General features: G+C 50.7%; 1 long non-coding RNA gene across 1 annotated transcript; it reads left to right on the forward strand.

The window, feature by feature from the left end:
• The first annotated feature begins 5,661 nt into the window (after positions 1–5,661).
• On the forward strand, positions 5,662–9,658 carry LOC140687474 (uncharacterized). The gene is made up of 3 exons (XR_012061858.1): positions 5,662–5,801; positions 8,874–8,980; positions 9,124–9,658. It is a non-coding gene; the product is annotated as an uncharacterized lncRNA (long non-coding RNA).
• The last annotated feature ends 1,745 nt before the right edge of the window (positions 9,659–11,403 follow it).

Below are 11,403 nucleotides of genomic sequence, written 5' to 3' on the forward strand. Positions count from 1 at the left end.
GGGGAAGATGTTTTCTTCCTTCCGTCAGTAAATACTGTGTTCCTATTCAGTGCCAGTCTCTGTGCTGAGTACTGGGCACAGGGCAACAACCAAGACAAACTACCCACCCTCATGTGGCATCTCAGGGGAGCGGGCAGGAGAGACTACAGACATGCGTGCAAACCTGCAGCTAAACTTCAGACATGGTCACGATGAGCTGGAGGCTGGGCTGGTTATCAGGGAGGCCCACTGCAAGGAGGTGGCATTTCATTCAACTCATATCTACTGAGAATCTTCCTAGGGCCAGGCACAAACCCTAGCCCTCCTGGGGCTCACACTTGTGCAGGTGAGACAGATGACAGGTGTGTGAACATCTAAGTCCAGGCGATGGTTTCAGAGGGCCAAGAGCTGAAACAAACGAAGGGATCTGACTTGGATGCGGCTGGAGCCCAAGGGGTCAAGTGGCCTCTCTGGGGAGGTGAGACAGCAGGGAGGGAGTCTTAGGCTGGGGGCAGCAGGTGCCCAGGCCAAAGCCCTTGGTGGAAGGGGAACTAAGGGGAATCTGGGACTTGGAACACATTTCCCAACCCGGTTACAGGTCATGGGATTGTGAAATGGATGTGTGTCCCCAGACGACCGCTGGGCACAGGACTTTCAGGGCCTCCAGACAGCACATGCTCCCGTCTGCCTTGAGCCTGAGCAGGGGTTGGATCTGCAGCTGGGGGATCTTTAGATAGAAACGATATGGTCCAAGCCTGTAAAAGGCCTCGCTCCCGACGGCGCAGCCCTCCTGGGCTGGGCTCCGTGTGTGGCCAGCTTCACGGGTGTGGAATCCAGGCAGGCACCTCACTCAGGAGGGCCTCGCACTTAGTCTGATGTTGTATTGTCACCATCTTGAAATTCTTCATAATTAATAACTTTTGAACGATGGGCCCTACAAATCCTGCTCAGGTGCCAGGTGCTCACTGGGAGCCAGTCAGGGACCAGGGAAGCCAGCATGGGTTTTGGCTGTGGCCGAGGGTGGCTGGCCATGTCCTGGCTGTGCCCGCTGGGGCCTGCTTGGACAGTGGGCAGTGGGGACAAGGCAGATCTGGGCCTCTGAGGTCTAGCCCTACCCCCTCACCTCCTGCCACCCCCAGGCCCGCGGGACAGAGCTGCCTTTTCAGAAGCAGCCTCCCGCGGCCTGAAGCAGTTGGCCTAGCCCTCCTCCAGACTCACCACCATAAGAAACCCCTTCCAGCTGAGTCACCTCCCCCACCAGCTCCAGTTCTGCCAGTGGTTTAATGGGCCTGTCGACATTCCCAAGTTAGCATCTTTGGACTTTGTGTTTTTATTATTTTTTGGTCTTGTTTTGCTTTTAAACACTGTAAGAATGAACGTTTACTGGACACTGCCTGTGTGTTAGGGCTCCTTCTACAGATGTCATATTCTTCCATTTAATCATTCAACAAACACGCATCGGGATTCCACAGGGAGCTCAACTCACTGGAGCCATACCACAGCCCCGTGAGGTCCAAGTTAATATTATCTCCATTTGAAAGATGGGGACACTGAGGCTCAGAGACCCATGAGTAAGGTGGAGTGGGATGTGAATGCAGAAATTTTAGCCCCAGGTCCCATGGGCTGACCTCAGCAAATGGTGTTTTCTGCTCCCCTGCTCCATCCTCACTACCTCTGCCCGTGTCCACCCTGCTTTCCCCACTGGACTCGGGTGACATGGTTCCCTGCGCTCCCTGGGAGCTTCCCTGGCTCCACCATCTGCTCCCCTGCTTGGTGGTTTTCATCCATAAAACCTCACTTTCAGAGGCTAAAAGTAGCTGACCTCTGCAAGGAGGGTCGGGGTGGAAATGAACCAGGGAGGGGAGAGGGCGAGGACCACATTCAAGAGAGGCACCTCCAGGCGCTTACTGCCGGAATCCCACGTGGGTGACCTTGGCAATCTGCGTCGCCTTGCTGAAGCCACATCTCCCCTACCCAGGGCCAGGAACGGTATTTCACAGGTGGGGCTGGGGGAGTGGTTCAAGGCCTCTTCGCAGTGACCGGGAGCATCAGACACGTGTTTGCGGGTTCACTGTCAGTCTCCACTTGAGTGGCGACTCCAGGGAGACAGGGCAGTGTGGCTTGTCGTCCCTGCTCCCCTGTGAATGCATTAGTCAGGGTCTGGCGTGCAGCGGCCGCTTGGCAAACCTCTGTGGATTAAATGAGTGACATCCACACACGTAAACAGGTAAGTCACACTCGGGAATACGGTCCTGACGACTGACAGTTCTGTCTTCCCAGCTTACTCTCTCTCTCCGCCCCTGTACACTCTTTTTTCCCGGTCTTCTTGTGCTGGCTAATGACAAGCTTCTAACTAAGTATCTGGAAGCCAGGAACCTGGGCAGTGCCTACTGAGAAGTACAGTGCTTGCCTGGTCCCCGAACCAGAGCCACAAGTCGTAACCATAAAGATGTGAGGAATGTATGTGCGTGCGCGCACGTGTGTGTTGTGGGTGCAAGTATGTGTTGCACATATGCGTGGGATGCATACTTGTGCTGTGGGGGGTAGGTGTGTGTTGTGTGTGCAGGTGCCTGTGTTGTGTGTTTTGTTGACTGTGTCCTATGTGTTGAGGTGCTGATGCAGGAGCTTAGCTTCTGGACAAATGTCACATGGCTGAGCACTCCAAGAACGAGCCAAAGGAGCCCTGCAGAGCTAGTCCCAGATGCCAGCAGGGGCATCACCTCCTCCTCTCCTGTCCAGCTGCTCATTCCCAGGAGGGAACTGGCTTCTACAGAGAAGACAGGGCTTTGGAACTTGGGCAGGGAGATGAGTGGTGGGCAGAAGGAAAAGACAGAAGGAAACATGGGAGCCAAATCCTGTCTTCTGACAGATGAGTAAACTGAGGCCCATGCAGGGTCGTAACCTGGCCAAGGTCAAGCTGCTGGTGAAAGGCAGAGCTGAGCCAGCATCCTGCTCCCGACTCCTGGCCCAGGCCTCATACGCAGGGTCTCTGGTTACCTTAAATAGCTTAGTTTACAGACCTTCCTACCACAGGCTGAGCCTGAGAGGGGTTTGGAAGATTCCAGATGTTCAACTCAGGGCTGAAACACTTTCAGAAAGAACTGTCATTCAAGCTGATTTCATGGCCCAGGAATACTGGAGCAGACATGTTCTGTGGCTCTGGCCTCCTGAACGATACATTTCACTGTTGTCAGGAGTGATGGATAAGGTAACGGTGTGATTCTGGGTGGCATAAAAGGCTTTTGTTCCAGGCTGGGTGGCGGCACTCTGCTTCTAGGTTTGGAGGGGGTCCTGGAGAAGAAGGAAGGGATATGAGGGTACAGGCCAGGCTCGTCCCAGTGAGTGCAGGGAGGGCTATGTCCGCCTCGCTGCGCTGGGCCAGTGACAGGCACCACACTTGGTACACAAAAATTGTTCCATATGGCAGGCCAGGTGGACATCGAACTCCAGGGTACTCAGCCACCGCAGCAAAGCCAGGCTTTGCTTTTACAGAGTTTACCCTCTAGGGGCTCCATCACTGATTGATTCATTCCCCAAACACCTAAATTCTGCATGCCAAAAACTGAGGTCACACAAGTATAGGCCACCACTTCTTTTTTTTTTAACATTTATTTTTCATTGAAGTATACTTGATTTATAATGTTGTATTAGTTTCTGGTGTCAAGCATAGTGATTCAGTTGTAATCTATCTATATAAATTCTTTTCCATTACAGGTTACTAAAAGCCACTGAATACAGTTCCCTGTGCTATACCGTAGGTCCTTGTTGTGTATCTGTTTTATATACAGTAGTGTGTAGCTGCTGATCCCAAACTCCTGATTTATCCCTCCTCCCCCTTCCCCTCTGGTAACCATAAGTTTGTTTTCTACGTCTGTGAGTCTGTTTCTGTTTTGTAAATATGTTCATTTGTATCATTTTTTCAGATTCCACATATAAGAGATATCACATGATATTTGTCTTTCTCTGACTTACTTCAATTAGTGTGATCATCTCTAGGTCCATCCATGTTGCTGCAAATGGCATTACTTCCTTTCCTTTTATGGTGGAGTAGTATTGCATGGGTTATCTCTATAGATCATATTTTCTCTACCCAGTCATCTGTCGATGGACATTTAGGTTTCTTGCATGTCTTGCAGGCCACCACTTCCGTGTGGCCCTGATTAGGAAAATTAATTAATGACTCCAGGCCTCAGTCTCCTCATTTTTAGAACAGAGATCATAAGGGGCCTTACTCAGAGTGCTACTGAGAGAGTTAAATGGGAAAACTCCTGTTCGGCACCCAGCATAGGGCCTGGCCAGGAACAGACTCTTGAAAAGAGTGAATTATTGTTATAATTGCATGCTCTGTGCTGCTGGAGCTTCCAGTCCCACACCAAACAAATGAAACGTAGAATCCCCTTCTTCCCTTTGGAGAAGCTGGCCCAAACCCTCATTTGTAATGAATTTGTGAGTCGTTTTGTTCAGCATCTCTGGCTGGACTGCACCCTGTGTGTCCTCAGTGTCTGGTCTCAGGAGCAGATGCTCAGATGTCCTCAGGGCCTCCAGAACACCAGACAGGAACCATTGGAATCCAGAGGAATAGGGCATCGTGATGCCCCAACAGTCCCCACAAGGTGTGGCACCCGGAAGATGCCCTGTGCTTTCCACCTGCAGCCCCTCTGTCAGAGCTGGAGATACAACCGCCCCCCACCTCTGCACAGGGAGCCCTGTTCTCAGATACAGGCTTGGGACCTCTGTCCAGGAGCTGGCTTCAGAGGTGATGAAATTGGCGCTGCATCTTTGAAAGAGGCATGGGCTATGCCTGCCTAGTTCTGTGTTGTATCCACAGCTGTGGGTAGGCTAAAGCCACACAGCCAGACTGGCACCTATAATTGCTCAGTAAGTATCTGCTGAATGAATGAATGCAAGACAATTTTGCAGTGTGTCTCAGGCCTTAAAGGATCAGTATCCTCACTCTCTAGTTCTGTTTCTACAACGTATTTTAAGGAAATAAGCAAAGAACTGATTATTAAGGACAAGAATACTGACCCTATTTTCACTTGGAGAAGCAAAATTCTATGAAATTAAGGAAAAACAGGAGATGGGTTGAATAAAGAAGGTCAAAGATAATGCAACTGTTAACATTTCAAAGGTCACTTGTTGATACAGAGAGAAGCCCTTATAAAGCAAATCTTAAATTAGGCTTCAGAACCGACCCTAATTTGGTACTAATAAAATTATATTATTAGAAAAAAGACTGAAATGATACGTGCCAAAATGTTGTGGTTAGTTTTGTGTAATGGATTAAATGAAATTTACATGTCTCTTCGTTGTTTGTTGTATTTTGTTTTTTACAATGAACGTTAATTTAAAAAAATTTTTTTAAAGGTGGCTTCAAAATGTCTCAGAAGTAACACTCTCGTCTTCTCCCCTATGGCTCCTTTAACCTCAGTAAAGACGCCAAAGAGGCGGGGGTGCCAGACACTGCTTACGTCAGAAACAGCTCAAAGTGACACAGGGGGCGAGCCAATCCCAAGTTCGCATTCTGGGAGCAGTCATTCGATTGGACACAAGTGTGGATGGCCTCGCCCAATAGCAGAAGAGGGGCAGGAGCCCGGCGCCGGCGTGGGTTTTAAATCCACGTGGTGGAGGAAGGGCGGGGCGGCGGCGGCGGCGCAGCGGCGGCAGTAGTAGGGGTGGCTGCGCCTTTGCGGGGAGAGTCCTCTTCTTGGGAAAGGTGTCGTGAGAGTCATCCTGCTGCATGCCTCCTACGGCCTAGGCCAGCTGCTTAGCCTCACAGCCTCACTGCACCTGTTTGTACAGCAGGCACCATATAGGGTCTTGTGAGTATCCAGTGGCATTCATCCATTGCACTGGTGGTTTACATCCATTGCATCTGCTGTGTGCCAGGCAGGGCCTGATGGGATAAGGTGGAACCCACGGGAGACACACCGAGGATCCATGCTTCTGTAACTTAACACTCCCTCCACCCTCCTCTGCTCCATAGCGCTCACTCTATCTCCCCTACAACAATGTGAGCTTCGCAGGAGAGTGAGTGTTGGGGGGAGATACCGTGTGCCTTGTGAAGTGTCTGCCTCATAATTTATGTTCAGTATGTGCTTGCAGAATAACTATTTTAGAGAGCAGGGACTGAACGGAAATAGCTCAGTGCTAGAGTGCTGCTTAGCATGCAGGAGGTCCTGGGTTCAATCGTCAGTACCTCTATTAAAAAAAAAAATAAAAAGTTTAAAAAGATACAAATGAACTTAAAAAAAAAAAAGACCAGTTTTTAGCGCAATGCTTGCCCCTTAGTAGGTCTGATAAATGGTAGCTGTTTGTGCAGTAAAGAACTGGCTAGTATTGATTGAATACCTACTGTGTGCAAGGTGTTCTGGGCACTTTCCATGTATCATGTAATTTAATAGTCACCAAATGACATATCTTAACTTAATCATTACAAAATTGCAAATCTTCCCTAATTTGAAAGTCACAAGAAGCAAGTTAAGTACCATTATTATTCCCATTTTATAGATGTGGAAATGGAGGCAGAGGGAGGCCAGGTGACTGTTCTGAGATCCTGCAGCTAGGTCTGGTGGAGCAGGATTCAAGAGGCCTTGGTCTTGATGTCTGCACATGCTATCTTGATATTTTATCCAGTACTTGTCTATCTTTTCTAAGAAAATTCTCATAAATGAGCCCTATGCTTTTGGGAATTGAGAGAAAAGGTAGGGAGTAAGAATCCGGTTGGTAAGGCATAGCCAGTGAACTAGGGTCCTGTCACCCACTCCATCGCCCAGCTCTGCTGGGCAGCAGAGGTCAGGGAGGGTTAAACAGAGTGCCTGCGGTGGGGACGTTCCCAGCCCACGGGGGGGACGTTCCCAGCCCACGGGGTATGTTGATGAGCCTGACAGATTCTTCCCTGCCCTCATGGGGCTGACAATCTAAACCAGCCACCTTCTGGTGACCTATGAACAGCCTGCAGAAGTGTTTTAGGTTTTGCCTGCCTGATGTTTAAATTTTTTTCTAAACTTTTTAACCTAAGTTGCCTCAGTCCCCACCCCTCCCTATTGCATCACACATTTCTACCTTTATTCATGTGTCCCCGCCAGCACCTGAGGGTCTTCGTCCCCTAGTCTAACCATGAAGGAAGCCCCCAAGGGGAGCCAGGCATCCGGAGACCAGCCTCCTCGGGGCTGGCACTCAGGTGGGTACCCTGGCATCCTTTACCTGGCCTCCTGACGGTGTTTAAAATCCCAGCCGTCTCCACCTTGCACCCTGGAGTCCTGCACTTCCCAAAGCAGAAAGGCTCTCCGCTGGCTCCTGATGTTGTACAGCCCTCAGCTGGAATATCTGAAAACTCTGGTGGTGGATGCCAACTCTGACTCAGTCAAACCTGGATTCAAAGCCCAGCTTCACTGCTAACCAGCCGAGTGATGCTTGGCCGTAAAAACCTACTTTGGTTCAGGTTCCCTCCTCTGCACGAGGAGGACAGCAGTGGTCTCTCCCTGCAAGGTCTTTGTGAGGGGTCATAGGGTGTAGGGAAGGTGCTTGGCACACAGTAGGCGCTCATCACACAGGCTGCTGATCTTTCTCTGGGAGGCATTGTCGCTGGCAGGAAGTTCTTCCTGACATCAAGCTGAGGTCCGGTTGCTTTCTGACTCTGTCACTTCGTGCTCCCGGCAGCATGCCTGTGCTTCTCTGTCCAAGAACAGCCCTTCCGAAGTTGAGGACCCAGCCACATACCACGGCTTCCCATTCAAGACCTGCTACCTAATTTGGGGAGCCCAGTGCAAACTAAAAATGTAGTGCTTCTGGTTCGAAAATTAGTAAGACTGTCAAGCTGACAACAGCAGGGCTCAGAGCCCCTTCAGAGGGCAGAGTCCTGTGTGACTGCAGATGTCATCCCCACCACCCCGCAATGGAGCGGGCCCTGTTCCCACTGGTGGCCCCCAGCCTGGCAGTGTCTTCCAGATCTGCACATGGCTGGCTGGGGTCTGCCTGCACCAGGACAGAGTGAGGAGAGTTTCCAGCTGGGCCCAGGGAAAGACACCTGCAGGCGTGGTCTCCGTCTCCTTGGGGAGGCCTGGTTCGCAGATCCTGCCCTGCCACCTGCCAGCCAGCCTGGGGCTCTCCCTCTCGCTCTCCTTTTTGTCCGTTGTTGTGATAGAGTGTGTATCCAGAGTAAAGTGCACGAGTCCGAAGTCTCCAGCTGGATGTTGGGTTATGCTGTGTACACCTGTGTAACCACCACTTAGATCGAGAGAGAACGTTGCCACCGGTCTAGAAAGTTCCCTCTAGTCCCTCCCCGGTTCCTATCCAGCCCCTCTTCTTGCAGAGGTAACCACCATTCTGACTCCCTTCACTGTGGATTTGCTTCCCCTGTTCTCGAACTTCATAGAAGCAGGATCCGATAGTACGTGCTTTTATTTTATTTTACTATTTTTTATTGAAGTATAGTCAGTTTGTAATGTATCAATTTCTGGCATATAGCCTCATGTTTAGTCATCACGTACATACACATGCTCCTTTTCACGTTCTTTTTCATTCTAGGTTTCTACAAGATATTGAATACAGTTCCCTGTGTTCCACAGAAGAAACCTGTTGTTTATTTTATGTATAGTAGTATCTGCAAATCTCAGACTCCCAATTTATCCCTTCCTCCCCTCTTCCCCCTGGTAACCATAAATTTGTTTTCTATGTGAGTCTGTTTCTGTTTTGTAGGTAAGTTCATTTGTGTCTTGTTTTTTTTTTTTGCATTCCAGTATGTGCTCTTTTGTGTCTGACTTTTTCACTCACTGGTATATCTGGGCGCCTCACCCTCGTTGCTGTGAGAGAGGTTTGTCCCTTTTCCTTGCTCTGTAGCAGTCACCACAGTCTCCTTGTTGATCCTCCTGTTCACTTTGGTTTGGTTGCAGACAGGGCTGTCCTCGGCATTCTGGAATCGGCTCGGCTCGGCGTGCTTGCCACACACGGGATCTCATTATCCTGGGGTCACTGCCAGGAGTGGGGATGTGGGTCAGAGGTAAGCCTGTGTTTGGCTTCGGGCGATATCGCCAGTCTCCTGAGGTGGCTGTACCAATGTGCACGCCCGCCAGCAGTCACGTGCGCCTTGCTGGTGTTTCACACCCTCACCAACACCCAGTAGTGCCACTCGTCTCATTGCAGCCGTGCTGGTGAGATCACGCTTGACTTCTGGAACTGACCCAAGGAAGCTGAGCGCCGGGACTCACACTGACTGTTCCTCCCTGACCACCGCTGAGACCTTGAACCCTGGACTTTCACGCGCTGGCCCCGGAGCTCGCCCTCCCCCTCGGGGTCACTTGCAAACTTCACAAGCATGGACTCCATCTAAGTGACTGATGAAACTCTCAGCAGGACAGTTGAGTGCTTCCTGCTGGACACTTCCCTCCCCACCTGGGTCTCGGGTCTTGGACTAACTTCTCCCAGCGTGATCATCATCATGTGCTTAACTTCCTCACCTTGAACAGGAAGGCATCCATCTTTATTTAAAGTCACACGTATTTAAAAACAGCTTTGGGAGGGAGGCAGGACAGGTGTTAAATGGACACAATGATTGTAAGTTGCAGCCGAACGTGTGAATGATTAAAATATGAAAAAGAACGTATCTCAGGAACACAACAATAACGGTAACACCCGAACTTCATGGGAGCCTCTGTGCTGGGGGCTTTGTACCCGGAGCATCTCAGGGTGAACGTCCCCGTCCCCGTCTTACAGGTAAGGAGACTAAAGCTTGGAGGTTGTAATTTGCCCAAGGTCCCGCAGCTGGTAAAGGATGGGTTTGAACCTGAGTCCATCTGTCCCCAGAGCCTCAGCTGTCACCTTCGTTCCATCCTGCTCCAGAGAAGACCCTTCTAGATGCTGGCTAGGTTCTGATAGATTCTGTCAACAGCAGACATTGGGAACTGGCCACCCATCAGCTGTGCCTTGCTTGATCTACAGAGTGCTTTAAATTTTTAAAATTGATTGCTAGTTTAATAATGAGAATATTTCACGTGAACCAATCCACATTTCTGGCTCTTGCTGATAAGTCAGTAGATCGGACCATAGGAGGTGAGAGCCGAGTAGGTGCCGTGCCCTGGGGGCGAGGGCCTCAGCCTTAGCTTACCTCCTCGTCCCTAGTACCTCCCCCTGCTTCACCGACTTCCCCACCCTGGCCCGAGAGCATCGCCCCAGCCTACCTGCTGGGTCTCCTGGTGGAAATGGGAAACGACCTTTATTCCAAGTAGACTTTTGGCAGCTCCCGGGAATCACACTTCTTTTTTCTGGGCCCTCGGGGCCGGGCCTCTCACAGACCTGTTTCAGAATGTGGCTGGGTGGGTGAGATTCTAGGATCACCATTGGATTGGGGGAGCCAACCCACGCACTGTGTAGAAAATCTCAGCGCCTGTCCATCCACTTTTTGCAGATGTGACTGATTAAGGATCTTGAGATGGGGCGATTAGCCTGGGTTATCCCAGTGGGCCCAGTGCAATCACAGGTGTCCCAAGAGGCAGAGGGAGAGTTGACACACAGAGAAGGCACGTGACTTCAGAGTCCAAGATTGGAGTGATTCGGACACAAGCTGTGACATAGAGACAGCCACCAGGAGCCAGAAGAGGCAGGAACAGATTCCTCTGGAGGCTCTGGAGGGAGCGTGGCCCCGAGACACTTTAACATCAACCCTGCGATACCGATTTCAGATTTCTGGCCTCCAGAGCTGTGAGAGAAGGAATGTCTGTTGTTTTAGTTTTGTGATAATTTGTTAGGGAAGCCCCAGGAAATGAACACAGGAGGTTTGGAACTCTGCTTTTCCAATATCTGGACCCCTCGGTTCCCCGGTTCAGCAGCCACTGTGGGCGATGGTGAGGGAGATGCAGAAGGGGCAGAAGGCTTCCCAGAGGAGGTGACGTTTGAGCTGAGCGCTGAGTGACAAGAAGGAGCTGATGTGAGAAGACCATTCCCGGCAGAGGGAACAGCAAGAGCAAAGGCCCTGGGGTGGGCTGGGTGGCTTGCATCCAAGGCCTTGCAGCTTTCGGTACTGAATGAGAAGCAGCAGGAGGAAATCAGACAGGGCGGGTGGCGGGGCAGGTCACGGGCAGCCCGAGTGCCCCGTGCTCAGTGTTCCTTGTCTTTTTGGGGCTGAAAACAACAAATTTATTTTCTCATGATTTTGGAGGCCAGAAGTCCAAAATTAGGGTGTGAGCAGGGTTGGTTCTGGGAACTCTGAGGGAGGCTCTGTTCCAGGCGTCTCTCCCAGCATCTGGTGGCTGCCGGCCATCCTTGGTGCCATTGGCTTATAGGTGTCACTCCCATCTCTTTTGTCTTCACATGGCTTTCTTATAAGGATACCAGTCCTTGGATATAGGGCCCACCCTAATCCAGTAGGACCTCATCTTAGCTAATGACATCTGAAAAAACCCTATTTCCAAATATGTTCACATTCTG

Source organism: Vicugna pacos, chromosome 19 (genome assembly GCF_048564905.1).
Source record: "Vicugna pacos chromosome 19, VicPac4, whole genome shotgun sequence".
In the NCBI taxonomy this organism is placed as follows: domain Eukaryota; kingdom Metazoa; phylum Chordata; class Mammalia; order Artiodactyla; family Camelidae; genus Vicugna; species Vicugna pacos.